General features: G+C 40.0%; 1 pseudogene; it reads left to right on the top strand.

The window, feature by feature from the left end:
* The first annotated feature begins 19,511 nt into the window (after window positions 1-19,511).
* LOC125086364 (olfactory receptor 2L8-like) lies at window positions 19,512-20,435 on the top strand (annotated as a pseudogene).
* The last annotated feature ends 819 nt before the right edge of the window (window positions 20,436-21,254 follow it).

Genomic DNA, 21,254 nt, shown 5'->3' with positions numbered 1-21,254 from the left:
GTGAGGGTCCATATCTGGGCTCTCTACTCTGTTCTACTGGTCTATGTGTCTGTTTTTATGCCAGTACCATGCTGTCTTGGTGATCACAGCTTTGTAGTAAAGCTTGAAATCAGGTAACGTGATGCTTCCAGTTTTATTTTTGTTTTTCAACATTTCCTTAGCGATTCGGGGGGTCTCTTCTGATTCCATACAAATTTTTGGATTACTTGCTCCAGCTCTTTGAAAAATACCAGTGGAATTTTGATCGGAATGGCATTAAAAGTATAGATTGCTCTAGGCAGTATAGGCATTTTAACAATGTTTATTCTTCTGATCCAAGAGCATGGAATGGTCTTCCATCTTTTTGTGTCTTCTTCAATTTCTTTCATGAGTGTTCTGTAGTTCCTCGAGTACAGATCCTTTACCTCTTTGGTTAGGTTTATTCCCAGGTATCTTATGGTTCTTGGTGCTATGGTAAATGGAATCGATTTTCTAATTTCCCTTTCTGTATTTTCATTGTTAGTGTACAAGAAAGCCACTGATTTCTGTACATTGACTTTGTATCCTGCCACGTTACTGAATTGCTGTATGAGTTCTAGTAGTTTGGGTTTCGCATATAAAGAATCATGTCATCTGCGAAGAGAGAGAGTTTGACTTCTTCCTTGCCAATTTGGATACTTTTATTTCTCTTTGTTGTCTGATTGCTGTTGCTAGGACTTCTAATACTATGTTGAACAAGAGTGGTGAGAGTGGGCATCCTTGTCGTGTTCCCGATCTCAATGGGAAGGCTGCAAGCTTTTTCCCATTGAGGATGATAATTGCTGTGGGTCTTTCATAGATAGATTTTGTGAGGTTCAGGAATGTTCCCTCTATCCCTATACTTTGAAGCGTTTTAATCAGGAACGGATGCTGGATTTTGTCAAATGCTTTTTCTGCATCAATTGAGAGGACCATATGGTTTTCTCTTTTCTTACTAATTTGTTCTATCACATTGATTGATTTCCGAATGTTGAACCATCCTTGTAGTCCATGAATGAATCCCACCTGGTCATGGTGGATAATCTTTTTAATGTGCTGTTGGATCCTGTTTGCTAGGATCTTGTTGAGAATCTTAGCATCCATATTCATCAGTGATATTGGTCTGAAATTCTCCTTTTTGGTAGGGTCTTTGCCTGGTTTGGGGATCAGGGTAATGCTGGCTTCATAGAAAGAGTCTGGAAGTTTTCCTTCTGCTTCAGTTTTTTGAAACAGCTTCGGGAGAATAGGTGTTATTTCTTCTTTGAACGTTTGGTAGAATTCCCCAGGGAATCCATCAGGTCCTGGGCTCTTGTTTTTTTGGGAGGTTTTTGATCACTGCTTCAATCTTGTTACTAGATATCGGTCTATTCAGGTTGTCGATTTCTTCCTGGTTCAATTTTGGGAGTTTATAGTTTTCCAGGAATGCATCCATTTCATCTAGGTTGCTTAGCTTATTGGCATATAACTGTTGATAATAACTTCTGATGATTGTTTCTACTTCCTTGGTGTTAGTTGTGATCTCTCCCTTTTCATTCATAATTTTATGAATTTGAGCTTTCTCTCTTTTCTTTTGGATTAATGTGGCCAATGGTTTATTGATCTTATTGATTCTTTCAAAAAACCAGCTTCTAGTTTCATTGATATGTTCTACTGTATCTCTGGTTTCTACCTCATTGATCTCAGCTCTAATCTTGATTATTTCCCTTCTTATGTGTGGAGTTGGTTTGATTTGTTGTTGATTCTCCAGTTCTTTAAGGTGTAGAGACAGCTGCTGTGTTCTGGATTTTTCAATTCTTTTGAGGGAGGCTTGGATGGCTATGTATTTCCCCCTTTGGACCGCCTTTGCTGTATCCCATAGGTTTTGGACCGAAGTGTCTTCATTCTCATTGGTTTCCATGAATTTTGTCAGTTTTTCTTTGATCTCCTGGTTGATCCAAGCATTCTTAAGCAAGGTGGTCTTTAGCTTCCAGGTGTTTGAGTTCCTTCCGAACTTTTCCTTGTGATTGAGCTCCAGTTTCAAAGCATTGTGATCTGAGAATATGCAGGGAATAATCTCAGGCTTTTGGTATCAGTTGAGTCCTGATTTGTGACCCAGTATGTGGTCTCTTCTTGAGAAAGTTCCATGTGCACTTGAGAAGAATGAGTATTCTGTTGTTTCAGGGTGGAATGTTCTGCATATATCTATGAGGTCCATCTGGTCCAATGTGTCATTCAATGCTTTTGTTTCTTTATTGATTTTCTGCCTCGATGATCTGTCTATTTCTGAGAGAGGCGTGTTAAGATCTCCTACTATTAATGTATTCATATCAATATGACTCTTTATCTTGATTAACAGTTTTCTTATGTAATTGGCTGCTCCCATATTGGGGGCATAGATAATTACAATTGTTAGATCATCTTGGTGGATAGTCCCTTTAAGAATTATGTAGTGTCCTTCTGTATCTCTGACTACAGTCTTTAGTTTAAAATCTAATTTATCTGATATGAGAATCACTACCCCAGTCTTTTTTTGAGGCCCATTGGCATGAAAGATACTTCTCCATCCCTTCACTTTCAGTCTGGGTGTAACTTTAGGTTCAAAATGGGTCTCTTGTAGACAACATATGGATGGGTCCTGTCGTTTTATCCAATCTGCAACCCTGTGTCGTTTTATGGGCGCATTTAGGCCATTCACATTGAGAGTGATTATTGATAGATACGTTTTTATTGACATCGTATTACCTTTGAAGTCTTTATTTCTGTAGATTGTCTCTATATTTCTGTTCAAGGCTATTCTTAGGATTTTTCCTCTTTTATAGAACCCCCCTTAATATTTCCTGCAGTGTCGGCTTTGTGGTTGCATAGTCTTTTAAGCCTTGCCGGTCTTGGAAACTCTTCATCTCTCCATCCATTTTGAATGTCAGTCTTGCTGGATAAAGTATTCTTGGCTGCATGTTCCTCTCATTTAGTGCCTTGAATATATTTTGCAAGCCCTTTCTGGCTTCCCAGGTCTCTGTGGACAGGTCTGATGTTATTCTGATGGGCTTTCCTCTCTAAGTAAGGAGCGTCTTTGTCCTAGCGGCTTTCAAGAGATTATATCTACAATTATGATTCCTCAATTTGACTATCAGGTGCCTTGATGTTTTTCTGGAATCTATAATCTTGGGTGGAGACCGTTTGGCCTCTAGTACATGAACGCTGGTTCCATTCGCGAGATTGGGAAAATTTTCATGAAGAACTTGTTCCACTATGTCTTCTAGACTTCTTTCTTTCTCCTCCCCTTCAGGGATTCCAATAATTCTGACGTTGGAATGTTTCATGGCATCATTTATTTCCCTGATTCTGTTTTCGTGGCTTCTAAGCTGTTTGTTCCAGGCTTTCTCCTGATCCTTTCTCTCTATCTGTTTGTCCTCCAGATCACTAATTCTATCTTCTGTCTCAGTTACCCTACCTTTGAGAGAATTTAGATTAGAATGGAACTCATTGAGAGCATTGTGAACCTCAGCCCTGGTAACTTTCATCTCTGCCCTAACATTGTGAACATCATATCTGGTGCTTTCAGTTCAGCCCTAATCAATTCTGTTTGGTCATCCATGGCTTTCTCCAACCTAGCTATTGCCTGGATAATTGTTAGCCTGAATTCTCTTTCTGACATATTGTCTATGTTGGTAGCCATTAGCTCTGTTGCAGAAGGCCCATCCTCTGTATTTTTCTTCTGTTGTGCATTCCTCCTCCTAGTCATTTTGGTGAGAGATGGCTGAATGGATGTAGCTGGATGTATCGACCATGGTGCAGTCAAGGTGCACCCTGGAACGCTTCTGAGCAATCAGGATTTCCCACCCAAACGAGAGAAAAAAGAAAAGAAAAAGAAAAAAAGAGAGAGAGAGGGAGACAGGAAAGAAAGGGAAGATAAAAGAGAAGGTTCAGCCCAAATGTGCCCCGAGGTAAGATTTATGAAGTATACAAACAAAAACAGACAAACAAAAAGACTGATAAAAGTATATGACAAGAGAAAAAAAATAATATATATATATAAGCAAATAAAGGAATACCTCGTCACAAAGTACCCTAAGTGTAAGATTTATATACTATCAGGACAAACACAAAAACACAGAAACACTGGTGGAAGAAAAAGATGGGAGAGTGGTTATAAATTCTCAGTGTGGGCGAGGAAGTTTATTTTGATTCTTCCTGGATGTATCTTGATATCTTTGTTAAAGGACTCAACTTTCCTAAGATAAAGGGGGATTAAAAATTGGCTTACCTATAGGGGTAGCATTGATTGGGGAAAGGGGATTAACTTGAAGTTTAACTCTCCATGAATATTAGAAAATAAAAATAAAAAAGGAATAAACTAGACTAAATTAAACTAAAATTAAAAAAAAGAAATTTAAGAAATAGAAATTCAAAAGAAAAACACAGGTGTATATATCAAAAAGTTCAGGTTAGAAGGTTATTATGGAATTTGATGTAGTGGACATCTCACTATGATGGTAAATAGGTTAAAAAATTATCTATATAAAAAAAATGAGCCAGAATAGTGGGAAAGAATTAAAAATAAAAGTTGTCCTTTGAAGTAGTGTGGTTGTTTTCTTGTCGTCTTTTTTTTTTTTTCTTTCCTGGTTGGATTTCTGGGGGAGGGGCCTGCCACGTGCCCCCTCAAGGGGGTGGGCTCTGAGGAAACTGTTTTTTTCAGGCTTTTGTTGTCTGGAGGTTTTTATGTTTGTTCACTTTTGTTTTTCTCTCTCGCCTTGACAGCTTTTGATGGTTTTTGGAGGTTTAGAGGAAAGCAAACTGCACCCTGACCTCCCTCTCAGAGAGAAGCCTCAGTCTGGCTGCAGAGACCAAATAAATCCCCCCTTGGCTGCTGGCAGAGCAGGTTCTGAGTCGCGGTCCCTTGGGACGCAGGATTTTTTGCTTGTACCCAAAACCACGGCAGCGGCGGCTGTCTGGGCAGCTCCAGAGTGCATTAGAGGTTCCAAGCAGCGATCACACACTGAGATTTTCCCACTGGCCCAGGCTGGGAGTGCCTGGTCTTTCTGGGTAGGAGAGCACAGGGCTGGCGCCTGTTTGCACCTCTCTCAGGGGAGGGCTCGGGGCGCGACTCAGACTCTGATAGCACAGCATGGCACTTGCGTGGGGACTGCAAAAAGGCTGTGCTTCTGCCAGCTGGTGAGCCTCCCAGCCCCTCATGGGAGCTGGACCCCACATGCTCTCAGGCACGCTGGTGGCTCAGGGACCAAGACCTTGTTTCTCTGCCGCACTCTCTTTGGCTCTGCACCAGGGGTGGCTGTCCTGGGTCTGGGGACTTAAGCCTCTGTCCCTAACTGCCCCCCCCCCCCCCCCCCCCCCCGTGATCCTTTGCTCTTTTTGAGTGCTTTCTACCAGACTCCGAGTTAATGCTGGTCCCCAGACGCAGGGCACTCTGATATTACTTTCCAGTGGGTCGCCTCTGGTGGCTCCCTCCCCCTTTTGTTTATCTTCTGATATCAGTCCGATGTTCCCACTCCACTTTACCTGCCCACTGGCATCTTCTGCTCCTGTAGAGATCCAGACGTGTATAATTCTGATCTCAGGCTGATTTCGTGGGTGATCGGAGTTCTTTGGAAGGTAATCAGCTCACTTTAGGGTACAGGTTGAAAGGGTGCTTCCTCCTACTTCCCCACCATCTTGTCTCCTCCTATATCTCCATTTTTAAAAGTAAATGGGTAAAAAGGAATTGGCAAAATGTAAAGTTGGTTACATCAAAAATAATTGCTTTTACACATGCTCCTTTTGTGAAGCAGGAATAGTGGAAGTCAAAGAAAAGAACACTGGTTGCTGAAAACCAGGGAAGACTTCCCAGAGGAGGAATTGCACTGAATTATGAAGTTTTCCAGTTTGGGGAGGGTAGGGCCTAGTGGGATGGTATGTACAACTATATGTTTCAATCTGGACACTGCAAATAATCTTCCTTCTCTAAACAAATCATAATCATTCCTTTAGAGGCATAAGAGTCCTTCCTTCCTCCCACGATTCCCAGTCTCTTCTTTCTCCCAGCCAGTCTCTGCAATATCCACTCCTCAAGACTCAGCCCCAAACCTAACTCTCTCTATGTCCCTTTCAAATCTCTCCCTCTCAATTGCTCTCTGATCCACATGGCTGGTATTTTAGTATAGGTTACTGTAGTCTCCAATCCCATTTTATTAGTTCCTGGTCATATCATTTAATTCAGTTTGTTTTTTGTGCTTTAATTTCCCTTATGTACTGAAACCTCAATTTGTTAACGGTTTGTCTAGGAAACTATGAAGAGGGCACCTGGGTGGCTCAGTGGTTAAGCCTCTGCCTTCGGCTCAGGTCATGGTCTCGGGGTCCTGGGATCGAGTCCCGCATCGGGCTTTCCCCTCTGCAGGGAGCCTGCTTCTTCCTCTCTCTCTCTCTGCTTGCTTCTCTGCCCGCTTGTGATCTCTCTCTGTCAAATAAATAATAAAATCTTTAAGAAAAAAAAAAAAGAAACTATGAAGATACACAGTAGATCACTTATGCAAATCACATTTTTTAAACAAAAGAAAAGATGAATTACAAGTTTAACTTAAACTACAAATTACACAGATATTGCAAAGAAATACATAGGTGGTAGGGCTCCCTTTGGATTCTTCCCATGAACTTCAAAATATACTTGTTGCTTCTTAAAGTGAAAATTAAGGATGTTCCACAATTATCCTTCATTGTGTCCTCGCCAGTTCACCTCCCCACCAATATCCTTTCCTAGAAAGGAGATTCAGAGCTCATTGTCAATGCAGAGCAATATTGTCCAGCAACATGCTAACACTCCACTGTTAAGTGCTACCTGCCTTACAAGCTCACCAATGTACCTCAAATCTGAGAAAAAACTTAATAGCATGGTTTTGCTTTCAAGTTTTATTTAAATTCAATTTAATTGACATATACTAAATTATTCATTTCATAGGTAGAATTCAGTGATTCATCCGTTGCATATAACACCTAAGGCTCATTCCATCAAGTGCCTTCCTTAATGTCCATCACCCGGTTACTCCATACCCTTATCCATCTCCCCACCAGCAACCCTCAATATGTGTTCCCCACAGTTAAGAGTCTCTTATGGCTTGCCTCCCTCTCTGAGTTCCTCTTATTTTATTTTCCTTTCCTTTCCCACTGTTGATCTGATTTATTTCTTAAACTCCACATATGGGTGAAATCATATGGTATTTGTCTTTCTCTGACTAATTTCACTTAGTGCAATGCCCTCTAATTTCCTCCACATGGTTGCAAATGACAAGATGTCATTTTTGTCATTTTGATGGTTGAGTAATATTCCATTATGTATAAATAAATGGCCAACAGACTCATGAAAAAAAGCTCCTCATCACTCAGCATCAGGGAAATACAAATCAAAACCGCAATGAGATACCATTTCACACTGGTCAGAATGGCTAAAATTCTGACCCACATGTTGACTAGGATGTGGACAAAGGAAACTCTTACTGTTGGTGGGAATGCACACTGGTACAGCTGCTCTGGGAAACAGTATGGAGGTGCCTCAAAAAGTTAAAAATAGAACTACCCACGACTCAGTAATTACACTACTTAGTATTTATTCAAGGGATATGAACATAGTGATTTGAAGGGGTACATGTACCCCGATATATATAGCAGCAATGTCCACAATAGCCAGAGTATGAAAAGTGTCCAGGTGTCTATGGATTGATGAATGGAGAAAGATGCGGTATACATATTTGATAGCAGTTTTAAGCTCCTCTTCCCTGTGTAACAGTTACACTCCACCTGAGTACAGCAGAATCCAATCCATTTGGATGCTCCAAAGATCTCTCCAACCCAGATCTGGGTTCCTGCTGTGGCTGCTGCTCTCCCGCCACCCCAAGAGCTCATGCTCAGCTGGGGTCCACTGTGCTGCTTGCCATCAGGGATGTTGGGCTTGCACGTGGGAGCAAGGTGGCTGTAGATCTCTTTCTAAGTGCATCTCTCTCCTTTTTTTCGTTCCCTGGGAAGGAATTCCAGGAGTCTTGCTGCTCCCTGCCAAGCACTCCCACAGTGCTGTCCAAGCTGAAGCATCTGCCGTCAATTGCTCTTCTCTCTCTCTGCATTCCTCTCTGTCCTGTTTCCCTTTCTGGTTCTGCAACCTCTTCTGTGGTGCACTTTCCTGATTCTTGACTTTGCTACTTGCCCATCCTTGGGTACCAGTTCAAAATACATAAAAATAAATAAAGAAATAGAATACATACATACATACATAAAAATCCATACTAACTCTTTTGCAGCTGGGAGAACCAATGTCTACTGACCTTCTCTAGCTGCTGCAAATTGAACAGGAAGCAGAATCCACAGAACTCCTGCACTCATGGAACTCCCAGGCTTCTTGGCTCATGTGAGAGTTTCAAAAAGCTTTATCTTGCATCTTGCAGACCCAGCTATGAATCATTTATTTTAGTTTACAATTAAAAGTTATAAGTGGGGCACTTGGGTGGCTCAGTCAGTTAAGTGGTTGCCTTCGGCTCAGGTCATGATCCCAGGATCCTGGAATCAAGTCCCACATTGAGCTCCCTCCTCAGCAGAGACCCTGCTTCTCCCTTTTGTCTGCCTGCCACTCTGCCTACTTGTGCTTTCTCTCTATCTGACAAATAAATAAGATATTAAAATTAAAAAATTAACTGGTAACTGAAGACTGTATATTGTGAATTTTCAACTGAATTTACTTTCAGGGAGGTGTCTTAAGTATAAGCACAATTCTGCAAATAAGAACCAGAAGGTACAAGATATTAACTTGTTGCTTCCAGCACAAAATTCAATGTTTTAACATGGTTGGCAATAATAATTTCCAAAATGACTTTTTTGGTTTGCTATTGACTAACAAACTAAGAAATGAATTGGTTTTGTTTATCAGGTTAGACTGATTCTTTGGTGTTGTTATCAGAGAGAGAAATAGAAAACATTTTGCTAAAGCAGTTTTAGATAGGAGCCATGATCATAGAACATAACACCAATACACGAAACCTACAACCTCTGTCAAATGCTCTAATCAGTTAGGAAGAAAGATATGGGGCAGGAGAAAAACAACAGGAAGCAGATGCATCTGCACAGAGAGACCACTGATACACATCTAAGGAAGTGGTGCACTAAGTTTTGTCCCATTTTCCCATGTATATGCTCAAGAATTTAGAGCTTTGTTGTTTGTTTCTGTGACAGCAGCACACCTCAGGGGATCCCTTGGCATACCTGTCCCTACCCGATGGTATGAAATTTTAGAGGGACCCGGTGGGTGGATAAGAATTTCCCTCTTTATACTTCCTTCGGCCAAGACAGCATTTCTGATGAAGAATAAGTGCTTCAGATACTTCCCTGTAACCCCAGTCCTGTTCATTGATGTTCATCATGAAAAACTCTCAGTCTCTGTGATCTAAAGTTTAGTGTGTCCCAGCACAGAAAGAGTGGTAGACATTTCTGGTTTCACCAGGCCCCTTAAAAAATCACTATTAATAGGATTCCAAATCAAAAAAGTTGGATTGGATTGGAAGCCAAATAGAGTGAATTTATCTTTTCTTTTCTTTTTTCCTTTGTTTTGGAAACAGAATTATTATCATAGCATGGTTATTGAATATATTTGGCTTACATTTGTGAAAACAGAAACACTGTTTTCCTGGGCTTGGTTTAAATAAGGGAAGGATGTACCAATAAAACAGGTGACCAGGCTGGGGAACCTCATCCTATATTACTTCAATTGAAATCAATGGATTTCAATTGGTCCATTGCAGACAACTACATATGATTATATGAAAAAAATTTGGCTTCTCTATTAAATGATACTGGGTGAGGTTTTATTGCATTATATATGGGAATATAAACATCTCTACAGGTTTTTACTTTTTATTTTACTTTTTTTTTTTTTAACTTTTTTAGAGGAGTGGGCAGAGGTGCAGAGGGAGAGGGGGGAGAGAATCCTATGCAGGTTCCACACCTGACATGGAGCCCAGCTTTGGAGCTCCACTTCACATCACCTGAGCTGAAAACAAGAGTCAGACGCTTAACAGACTGAGCCACACAGGGATCAGAAGCCTGGTATACTTATTAAAAATTATTGGAAACACCATTGCACTCAATCTCCTTTATGTGAATGGCTGCAGATTACAATGAAATAGCCATTGGTGAGTATCATAAGGATACCAGTGGTACATTAGGAATAATGGGCTTTAGAATGCCGATGCTTACTAGGTATTTTCTATTTATGATTCAATTGAATCTGACAAACTTAAGCAGCAAAGTTGATATTGTCTAGACAAGTAAGGATGGTTATAGTTAGGATAGGAACAACTGGTGGCATGGAGAACAGAGAAGAACCCCTTTCTGAAGGTCATCAAAACATAAGAGAGCCAGGAGCAGGGGCAAGATGGCAGAGAAGTAGGAGACTCTTTTTCAAATGGTCCTCTAAAGTGAACTAAATATCTACCAGAACACTGTACATACCCATGAAATCAGCCTGAGATGTAAGATTATAGACTTCTGGATGTCTACAGGTGGCAGAAGACATCAGTGGAGAGGTAAAGTAGAGTGGGAATGCTAAGACTGATATCACAGGATAAGCAGAAGGGGGAGGGAGCCACAAGAAGTGACCCATTGGAGAGTAATACCCCAATATGGAAGGGCCTGTGCTTGGGGACCTGCATTAACTTGGAGTCTGGTTGAAGGCACCCAAAAAGAGCAAAAGAACTTAAGGGGTGGAATCAGGTGGTCATGGGTATGGGCCTAAACCCACGGACCCAGGATAACCACCGCCAGGGGCCACCCATGCCAGGGAGAGGGCAGCAGAGCCCCCATGGTCCCTGAGCTCATGGCTTTCAGTTGCTCATGACTTTCAGTTGCTTCCACCACCACTGGGATGGGTGAACTCCTGCCCACACATGAGAGTCTGGTGTGGGTGTCAGCCAGTACTCACTAGGTCCACAACCTTCTGTGCTCTGCCCGCTCTGTGTGACCACGGGCTGTGAGCGCACTCCCCCGCACCTGAGAGAGCTTAGGGTACGTGCCAACCGGCATTCTTTAGGACTCCAGCCTCCTGCCACTGGCCAAGGATCTGGACACTTCCAGCCTGAGCCAGAGAAAACCCAGCGCAATCTCTGGTCGGGATCCCTCATCAATGGCAGTCTTCTGTGACCTGCAGAACCATGAGGTCTGGATCCTAGACAGCAGTCCCGGCAAAGGCAGCCACTCGTAGCGGGCTCCCTGGACCAATATCACTCATGGTTTTAGTGGCACAGGGGTGCAGAGACAAATGGGCACCTCAGTTGACAACTGAGATGGTGGCTGGGGGCATGCGCCGACTGTGGGAGGTTGTGTTGTTCATCAGAGTTTGCAGAGGGGGAGTCTGTGTGTTCTGGACTTCACAGAGGGGAGCAGACTGAGGCTTCTCTCTGAGGTGGAGGTCTGGGTGCAGTTTGCTTTCCACTAAACCTCCGAAAAGCCAAAAGAAGCCACCAAAGAACAAAAACCTCCAGAGAACAAAAGCCTGAAAAACTGGTTTCCACAGAGTCCAGCCCCTTGATAACCTGCAGGGTGACTCAACCCAAGCAAGATTAATGGGAGAACAATGTGGCAGGCACCTTCCCCAGAAAGTAAGCCAAAAGAACAAGAAGACAACCTCCACAGGGTCCCCCCCAAAACTGTAAAACTCCAGCATCAGGGGAAAACAATATATTGAACTCCCGATATTGCTTTAAAACCTGTATATTTCATAGATAAAACTTTAAAAAAAATTCTTTCTCACTATTCTTTTTCTTTTTAATTTTTTAACCCCCTTACCATTACAACTAGAGGTTTGATACAACATATTCCATAACCTTTTAACTTGAACTTTTTTCATACATATACCTGTGTTTTTCTTTTTCTTTTCTATTTTTTAAATATACATATAGATATAAGCTTCAAGGTAATCATTTTTCCCTAATCAATACTACCCCTATATATAAACCAGTTTTAATCTCCTTTATCTCTGGAAAGTTGAGTCCTTTAACAAAAATATCAAGATACACCCAGGAAGAATCAAAATAACCTCCCTTGGGGCAACTGGGTGGCACAGTGGTTTAAGCCTCTGCCTTCAGCTCAGGTCACAATCTCTTATGGGATCGAGCCCCACATCTGGCTCTCTGCTCAGCAGGGAGCCTGCTTCCCTACCCCCCACCTTGCTTGCCTCTCTGCCTACCTGTGATCTCTGTCAAATAAATAAAACCTTAAAAAAAATAACCTCCCTCGCCCACATCAAGGATTTATAACCACCCTCCCATCTTCTTCTGTCAGTGTTTCTGTGTATTTGTTTTCGCTCTGGTATTATATAAATCTTATCCTTGGGGTTCATTTTCGCTGGGTTCTTTTTTTTTTTCTGTCATTTACTTTTGTCGGTCTTTTTGTTTGTTCATTTTGCTTATATACCTTATAAATCTTACTTTTGGGGCTCATTCTGGCTGGCTGGGTTTTCTCTTCTCTCTCTCTCTTTTTCTTTTTCCTTTCCTTTTAGTGGTGACTTCTGATTGCTCCAAAATGTTGCAGGGAACACCTTGCCTGGATCATCGTTGATATATATTCAGCTCCACACCCCCCCCAACCACCTATCACCAAAATGATTAGGAGGAGGAACACCCTACAGAAGAAATATTCAGAGACTGTGCCCCCTCCATCAGAACTACTGGATATGGACATAAATAGTATGTTAGAAAGGGAATTCGGGGTAACAATTATTCAGGTAATGGCTAGATTGGAGAAAACCATTAGTGACAACATAGAATCTCTAAGGGCAGAAGTGAGAGCTGACCTGGCAGAGGTTAAAAATGCTATCAATGAGGTCCATTCTAATCTAAATACTCTAACAGCTAGGGTAACCAAGGGAGAAGATAGAATTAGGGATCTAGAGGACAAAATGATAGAGAAAAAGGATCAGGAGGAAACATGGAACAAATAGCTTAGAAGCCATGAAAACAAAATTAGGGAAATAAATGATGCCATCAAACGTTCCAACGTCAGAATTATTGGGATCCCTGAGGGGGTGGAAAAAGAGAGAAGATTAGAAGATATAGTTGAACAAATTATGGATGAAAACTTTCCCAATCTGGGGAACAGAACAAGCGTTCCTGTCCTAGAGGTAGAAAGAACACCCACCGAGATTAACGAATCTAGAAAAACCTCAAGCCACTTAATTGTGATACTCGTTAACCATAATTTTAGACAAGCGCTTCTGAGGGTTGCTGGGGGAAGAGATTCCTTAGGTACAGAGGAAGGTCCTTCAGAATAACATCAGACTTGTCCACAGAAACCTGGCAAGCCAGGAAGGCCTGGCAAGACATATTCAGGTACTAAATGAGAAGAATATGCAGCCAAGAATACTTTATCCAGCAAGGTTGACGTTCAAAATGGATGGAGAGATAAAGAGCTTCCAAGACTGGCAAGGTTTAAGAGTATGTGACCACCAAGCCGGCACTACAAGAAATATTAAGGGGGGGTTCTATAAAAGAAGAAAGAATGCAAGAGTGACATAGGACAGAAATTTACAGAGACAATCTATAGAAACAAGGACTTAACAGACAACATGATGTCAATAAAAACGTATCTTTCAATAATCACTCTCAATGTTAATGACCTAAATGCTTCCATAAAACAGCACATGGTTGCAGATTGGATAAAATAACAGGACCCATCCATACGCTGTCTACAAGGGACACATTTAGAACCTGAAGATACATCCAGACTGAAAGTGAAGGGATGGAGAAACATCTTTCAGGCCAATAAACCTCAAAAAAAAGCTGGGTAGCTATTCTCATATCAGATAAGTTAGATTTTAAACTAAAGACTGTAGTCTGAGATAAAGAAGGACACAACATCATTCTGATGATCTATCCACCAAGACCTCACAATTGTAAATATTTATGCCCCCAATATGGGAACAGTCAACTATATAAGTCAACTGTTAATAAAAATAATGAGTCATTATGATATGAATACATTAATAGTAGTGGACCTTAACATGCCACTCTCAGTAATAGACAGATCATCTGAGCAGAAAATCAATAAAGAAACAAGAGCATTGAATGACACATTGGACCAGATAGTCCTCATAGATATATACAGAACATTCCACACTAAAATAACAGAATACTCTTTCTTCTCAAGTGCACATGGAACTTTCTCCAGAAGAGACCACATACTGGGTCACAAATCAGGGCTCAGCCGATACCAAAAGATTGAAATTATTCCGTGCATATTCTCAGACCACAATGCTTTTAAACTGGGACTCAACCACAAGAAAAAGTTTGGCAGGAAATCAAGCACTTGGAAGCTAAGACCACCCTGCTTAAGGATGTTTGGATCAACCAGGAAATCAAAGAAGAACTTAAACAATTCATGGAAACCAATGAGAATGAAGATACACCAGTCCAAAACCTATGGATATGGCAAAGGCAGTCCTAAGGGGGAATACATAGCCATCCAAGCCTCCCTCAAAAAAATTGAAAAATCCAGAATACACCAGCTGTCTTTACATCTTAAAGAACTGAAGAATCAACAACAAATTAAGCCAACCCCATGCACAAGAAGGGAAATAACCAAGATTAAAGCAGAGATTAGTGAGATAGAAACTAGAGATGGAGTAGAACACATCAATGAAACTAGAAGCTGGTTCTTTGAATCAATAAGATCGATACACCGCTGGCTAAACTAATCCAAAAGAAGAGCTAGAGGACCCAATTTAATAAAATTATGAAGGAAAAAAGAGAGATCATGACTAACACCAAGGAAATAGAAAAAATAATCAGAAATTATCAACAGTTATATGTCAATAAGTTAAGCAAGTAGACGAAATGGATCCATTCCTGGAAACCTATAAACTTCCAAAACTGAATGAGGAAGAAATTGACAACCTGAATAGACCGATATCTAATAATGAGATTGAAGTAGTGATCAAAAACCTCCCAAAAAACAAGAGCGCAGGACCTGATGGGTTCCCTGGAGAATTCTACCAAACATTCAAAGAAGAAATGATACCTATTCTCCTGAAGATACAGATGTAGTGAAAAGAAGGGCCAACTGTAACTCAGTGTTCATAGCAGCAATGGCCACAGTCGCCAAACTGGGAAGAACCAAGATGCCCTTCAACAGGCAAATGGATAAGGAAGATATGGTCCATATATACTATGAAGTATTATGCCTCCATCAGAAAGGATGAATTACCCAACTTTTGTATCAACATGGACGGGGGTGGGGGGTGGGAGGTTGGGTGAATCTGGTAGTGGGTATTATGGAGGACATGTATTGCATGGAGCACTGGGTGTGGTGCATTAACAATAAATTCTGGAACACCAAAAAGAAAAAAATAAATACAAATTTAAAAAAATATATAAACAGAAGGAACACTGCCAGACTTTTTCTATGAAGCCAGCATTATCCTAATCCCCAAACCAGGCAAAGACCCCATCAAAAAGGAGAATTTCAGACCAATATCCTTGATGAATATGGATGCCAAGATTCTCAACAAGATCCTAGCTAATAGAATCCAACAGTACATTAAAAAGATTATGCGCTGTGCTATGGGCTCCTAGGGGCTCCTGGCAGCTTGGCCATCGAGGGTCAGCATTTTCGTGGGAGTTGGCACCTGGGTGGGCAGTCCCAGAGCCGGTGCCCACCCCTGAGCCCCAGGACTCTGCCTGGACTCAGTCACCAGGTGGAGCAGCAGCTCTGACAGTCAGAGAAGGACGAATGTGGGTGGAAAGTGAGGACTGCGGGCAGGACTGCATGCTGGGGCCAGTGGGCGGTGAGAGGACAATGAATGTTTTATTTCACTCCTCCCATGGAAGTAGCTTGATTTCTACCCAAGATACAAGCACGGTGCGTCCTGCCCTAAGGAGAAAGCCGGCCTATGCAGAAAGACACGACCAGGAGCAGACACCCCTTGATGCTCGTCCTGTTCCAGAATGGGCTCGTCTTTGGTTCACGGTTCCATGCCTGCCCCAGGCCAGCGGGGACAGGGCTTCCTGTACACGGATGGTGTGAGGTCATGTGGTGCTCACTCACACTTAGGCCGGTCCTGCAGCTTTCAGACCTACTGTGACCAGGTACTATGAACGCCACTAAATAAATCTTCCCACATTTCCCCAAATGATGCTTTAGGGTAAACTTCCTGTGTGGGTTTGCAGGGTCAAGGGAGTAGACGTTTTGTGATTCAGCCTGTGTTGCCTCATGGCCCTCCTCAGAGGTTCAGACCCCGAGAATGCTGGTCAGTGAGGAGAGAGCCTGAGTCTCTTTTGGTCACTGTTTTGTCCCTAGTGGGTCATAAATATTTGGTGAATAAATAAATGAGTTAACACTTTCAAAAAAAAAAAAAAAGATTATCCACCAGGACCAGTGGGGTTTATCCCTGGGATGCAAGAGTGGTTCAACATTCACAAATCAATGTGATAGAACAAATCAATAAGAGAAGAGTGAAGAACCACATGGCCCTCTCAATTGATGCAGAAAAAGCATTTGAAAGGTATAGCATCTGCTCCTGACTAAAAAGCTTCAAAGTATAGGGATAGAGGAAACATTCCTGAACTTCACAAAATCTATCTATGAAAATCCCACAGTGAATAGCGTTCTCAATGGGGAAAAGCTGGCAGCCTTCTCTTTGAGATCAGGATCATGACAAGGATGGCCACACTTGCCACTCTTGTTCAACATAGTACTAGATGTGCTAGCAACACCAATCAGGTAACATAAAGAAATAAAAAGTATTCAAATTGGCAAAGAAGGATTCAAACACTCTGTCTTTGCAGATGACATGATACTTTATATGAAAACCCAAAAAACTCCACCCTCAAACTACTAGATCGCATAAAGTAATTCAGTAATGTGGCAGGATACAAAACCTAATGCACAAAAAGTAGTTTTCTTATACATTAACAATGAAAATATAGAAAGCAAAATTAGAGAATCGATTCCATTTACTATAGCACGAAGAACCATAAGATACCTGGGAATAAGCCTAACCAAAGAGGTAAAGGATCTGTACTTGAGGAACTACAGAACTTTTATATCACTTAACTATTTTATTCAAAGAATGCATGGACATGGCATTAATAAACAGCAGGGTAAAATGTTGGTCCTATAACCCATTCTGCTTGACACCCAATGCAAATCCTTCAAATTACAGTTTTTCCCAGTACTTCCTCACTACTTTAAACAATATGCTCATCTAATCTTTGATTCCTAAATCCCAAATACCAGGGCATGATTTGTAACTCAGGCCACTGTGAATGGAGTGTCATCCCTTACCTACATCATCATTTTCCCCACCGTCTCCCATTCTGTCAACACAGTTACATCCACGTTATGTTTGAGGATATGCATTGGGAGCACTCTTCCATCTCCTAGAATTTATTTTTGCATATATAGTACATCACAGTGTTGTGAAATATGAAGTTATTTTATATACACTACTGCATATATTTCTTCTGTTATCATAGTTTCTTTCAAGGAGAATTTAAGATGTCTAGCTAATATTGAGAATTATCAAGAAACTATTTTCAAGACAGTATTTAGTATTTTCATGAAAATACACTTTAATAGATTATTTCCTTTATTTTTCTGTTTTTTTTTAAATCATCTTTGAATATTGTAGCTGATGTATAGTGTTCTGAATAAGGTTTTGTATATTAATATTCACTTCAAATAAATATTACATCAAGAATAAATCAATGGGGGCGCCTGGGTGGCTCAGTGGGTTAAAGCCGCTGCCTTTGGCTCAGGTCATGATCCCAGGGTCCTGGGATCGGGCCCCGTATCGGGCTCTCTGCTCAGCAGGGAGCCTGCTTCCCTTCCTCTCTCTCTCTGCCTGCCTCTCTGCCTACTTGTGATCTCTGTCTGTCAAATAAATAAATAAAATCTTTAAAAAAAAGAATAAATCAATGTGATATACATTTACAGGAAGTTACATAGTGTATGTTGGGTCATCTTCTAATATTTGTCTCATTCTCCTATCTGTCCTAAATGTCAAATGTTGTGTTTCGGTATTGCCTTCTGGTCGATTTTCATCAATTTATCTTTTGAAACATTCAGTAAATTTATTATATTAATTATTATCCTTGATTTTCCAGAAGTTTTTTATTGTTTTTTTGGGGATCATTTTATATATCACATAGCATTTTTACTTTGGATTTAACAACTTCTCGTATTTCTCTGAAGACCTTAGAATTTTTGTAAAGTTTTCTTGCATTTATCCCAATCATTTTAACTAAGTGTGTGTGTGTGTGTGTGTGTGTGTGTGTGCATGCGCAACACATGTGTGTGTATGTCTGTCTTTCATGTAAAGACTTCCTCAAGAGTCTGATTGCTTTGATCCTAGGAAAGTATGAAAGACTGAAGCACTACAATCTTTTTTAAGCCTGACATGCTGGGCTTTACTCAATGATGGTACCTCTCCTGGAGAAGATTTTCTCCATATATTCCCACTTAGAACACTCTCAAAATGCCTTTTCTCCTTCTCCTTTTAATTGTCTGTTCATTAAAATTTCTTCTCCCAAAAAGTTCTTAACTTTTTCACCTCTGATTTCCCCCTCTACTCTCATTCCACTTTCTTCAAATTTATGCAGATTTACCTTTTTATTATTATGTTAGTTGAATTTTAAGACTGGGGGATAATACTTATAGGGGCTGAACTCTCACACTTATCTAGAAATGGAAAGAATTTTAAATACACAAAAGCAAGAGGTAAAAAAGAATCAGAAAATGTGTCATAAAGCAGTACATAATGTTACATAATTATTGAGAAGCAGATGAACACAACACAGATCTTTTCAGAGACATTGAGCAGAGTCATAGAGCTACAATAAAATATTAGAATAATTTACCAGGAAAAGGGTTTCCTTAAACTAAAGTGTTTGAATATTGAGTGAGGGAGAAGAAATCTGCTTCATATAAATTATACTCTGCAATAATTATTCATTGTAGATTTCTGGGGAAAAAAGAAACAGATAATAATGCTTGCATCTTAAAACCTTGATTTGGCAAACTTTTTAAAGAAAACAAAAAATAAAGAGAAAAATGACATATGTCTACAGCACAACCTGATAGACTATTATAGTTTCATAAACATTATGACTTAATCATAAAAGAAAAAAATCATTGCCTAAAGGTCATAAAATATGTTTTATGTAATTTATGCTTCTACATGGACTTGCAAAGCATACATAAAAAGTATAAGTTCTGATGTTGATAATACCTAAATTTACATAGGAAAATAAAATATATGTATCTTAATAAAGTCATAGAAATATATTATTCTTACAAATTTACACATTTCCATGAAATGTTTTGAAGACAGTTGTATGTATCATCAAAATTTTATCTTTGAGGTAAAAATTGTTTTTCAAAATATGTGTTAAATTTTCTGAGAGCTGCAGTGTGTCATGAATAAATCATAGTGGAACCAAAATAATGAATTAATAAGAGATTATTTTTTGTATTCAATATGTGTCTCTCTTTAGGGAAAACTAAATTAATGTCCCATGGAAAATGTTAACCAAACATCTACCAATTTCTTCTTATTGGCATTATTCCCACCATCAGAACTAGCCTGTCTTTCTTCATTCTCAATTTTCTCATTTTCCTAATGGCTCTCTTTGGCAACCTGTCCATGATCATCCTCATCCTCCTGGACACCCATCTTCATGCACCCATGTATTTTCTACTTAGCTCTCCTCTGTGGACATGAACTACACCTCCACCATTGTCCCCAAGATGGAGTCTGATCATCTCCTTGGAAATAAGTCTATTTCTTTCATTAGGTGTGGCTTTCAGTGCTTCTTCTTTGTTGCTTTAGCTGGTGCAGAAAAATTAATATTGGCCTCTATGACCTATGACCATAATGTGGCTATTTGTTTTCCTTTCCATTATCTCATTCATATGAGGAAAAAAGTTTGTGTGCTGATGATAATGGGATCTTGAATAATGGGCTAAATCAACTCCTGTGCCCATACTGCATATATCCTTAATATAGCTTACTGCTGATCAAGGAACATCAACCATTTCTTCTGTAATATTGTAGCCATGTTATCTCTGGTCTGCATGGACATCTGGGTCTATAAGTACACAGAGTTTGTGAGCACCACCCTCTTCCTTGTGTTTCTTTCATTGACACTGCATGTTCCTATGGCTGGGTCCTCCTTGCCTTCTGTTGCATGTAGTCAACAGAAAGGAGAAAAAAGACCTATTCACCCTGAATCACCCATCTCACTGTGGTGCCTTTCTACTATGCATCCTTTGCTTACACTTATTTATGCCCAACATTCTTCTGATCTCCAACAGAGGACAAGGTCCTGACTGTCTTCTACACCATCCTGACCCCAGTGTTCAACCCAATCATATACTAACTGAAAAACAAGGAGGTGATGAGAAGAGTGATTCTGAGGTTCTGTTCTGTAGAAATGTAAAGAGTTCTCACTAGTCCTGTTGCTTAGAAGTACATTAATTTCACCTTGCACACTCCTTAAGAACAATGTCATTCCAGCATTAAAGACAGGGATTACATTAATCTAGAAAATTAAAATAATAGAGATTTGATGAAATCATCATGTATTCCTAATAACTCTTTTTATGTGTTACTTTTTTCTTTTCATTTCTTTTTTGTTACAAATAATTTATTAACTGCAATTTGAAGCCCAAAGACCACAGATATTCTCAATAATACAAGTACATAAGCTATACAATAAACAGGATCACAACAGCCAAAATATGGAAAGAGCCCAAGTGTCCATTGACAAATGAATGGATAAAGAAGATATGGTATACCATTATTTAAACCCATACATATATATATATATATATATATATATATATATACATATGTATTAACATTAATATGCCATAAAAACAGAATTAATTCTTGCCTTTTGCAATGACATGAATGAAGCTACAGAGTATTATGTTAAGCAAAATAAGTCAGTTGGAGAAAGACAAATACCATATGATTGCACTCATATGTAAATTCAAGAAACAAAGAAGCAAAGGGGAAAGAAAAAATGAGAAGGACAAAAATCAATAAACAGGCCCTTAACTCTACAGAACTCTACAGAACAAGAGGGGAAAAAGAACAAGAGGGGAAGTTGTGGGGGACTGGGTTAAATAGGGGATGAGGATTAAGAACTGCACCTATGATGAGCACCAGGTGTTGTATGCAAGTGTTGAGTCAACACATTATACACCTGAAACTAATGTTAGACTGTACATTCTCTAACTGGAACAAAAATAAA

This window comes from Lutra lutra, chromosome 15 (assembly GCF_902655055.1).
Source record: "Lutra lutra chromosome 15, mLutLut1.2, whole genome shotgun sequence".
Classification (NCBI taxonomy): domain Eukaryota; kingdom Metazoa; phylum Chordata; class Mammalia; order Carnivora; family Mustelidae; genus Lutra; species Lutra lutra.
This window is presented reverse-complemented; position numbering and strand designations above follow the sequence as displayed.